General features: G+C 52.1%; 1 protein-coding gene across 1 annotated transcript in view; it reads left to right on the forward strand.

Moving 5' to 3' along the window:
* The window catches only part of BLOC1S6 (biogenesis of lysosomal organelles complex 1 subunit 6), an 8846-nt gene that overhangs the window by 1505 nt on the left and 6545 nt on the right, over positions 1 to 796 (forward strand). The gene's annotated exons all lie outside the window — the stretch shown is intronic.

The following is a 796-nucleotide window of genomic DNA, read 5'->3' on the forward strand; positions in this document are numbered from 1 at the left end:
TGGGAGTCTGAATCCTTAAATCTCCGTTCAAGGAGCGGGAGAGGTCTCAACGTCCGCGGCAGTTGATTTCGGGGAGCAGATCCAGCCGCCTCACGTGCATACTGGCAGAGCAGAAGAGCAGAACTTAAAAAACATCAAGAGGCGGAACTTACGGTATTCGATTTTTTGATAGCGGTATGTCACGCAGTCTAGATTCAAGCTCATAAATAGGTTTCCAACCCTCCTAAAAACTCAACTTTTGATAAATAACTGTCCGCGGCAGTTGATTTCGGGGAGCAGATCCAGCCGCCTCACGTGCATACTGGCAGAGCAGAAGAGCAGAACTTAAAAAACATCAAGAGGCGGAACTTACGGTATTCGATTTTTTGATAGCGGTATGTCACGCAGTCTAGATTCAAGCTCATAAATAGGTTTCCAACCCTCCTAAAAACTCAACTTTTGATAAATAACTGAACTTTTTTTGCTCGCTTTGAGCGCGAGACCTTGGTAAGACTGCTGGGGGAGTTGCAGAGGCGAAGAACGGCCCTCGGAATTTTACTTCCTAAGGAACAAAAGCTAAAAGTCGCGGATAACCGGCGTGATTTTGGAGAATGAAATACGAGTTTGTTTAATGCAGGAGAGGGGGTACGTCCCGAAGGAAGATCGCCCTGCAGCGCTGTTGGCCGGGTTTTCCCGCGGAAGCTGAACTCGCCGGACCGCGCGGGGCGTGCTCCCGCCCGGCAGCCCTTACTCCCCGGTAACGGGAACAGCTCGGCCCCCGCGGACCGCGTCGCCCCTCCGCCAGGCCCGCGGCACC

Source organism: Aptenodytes forsteri, unplaced genomic scaffold, assembly GCF_000699145.1.
Source record: "Aptenodytes forsteri isolate BGI_AS27 unplaced genomic scaffold, ASM69914v1 Scaffold1, whole genome shotgun sequence".
NCBI lineage: Eukaryota > Metazoa > Chordata > Aves > Sphenisciformes > Spheniscidae > Aptenodytes > Aptenodytes forsteri.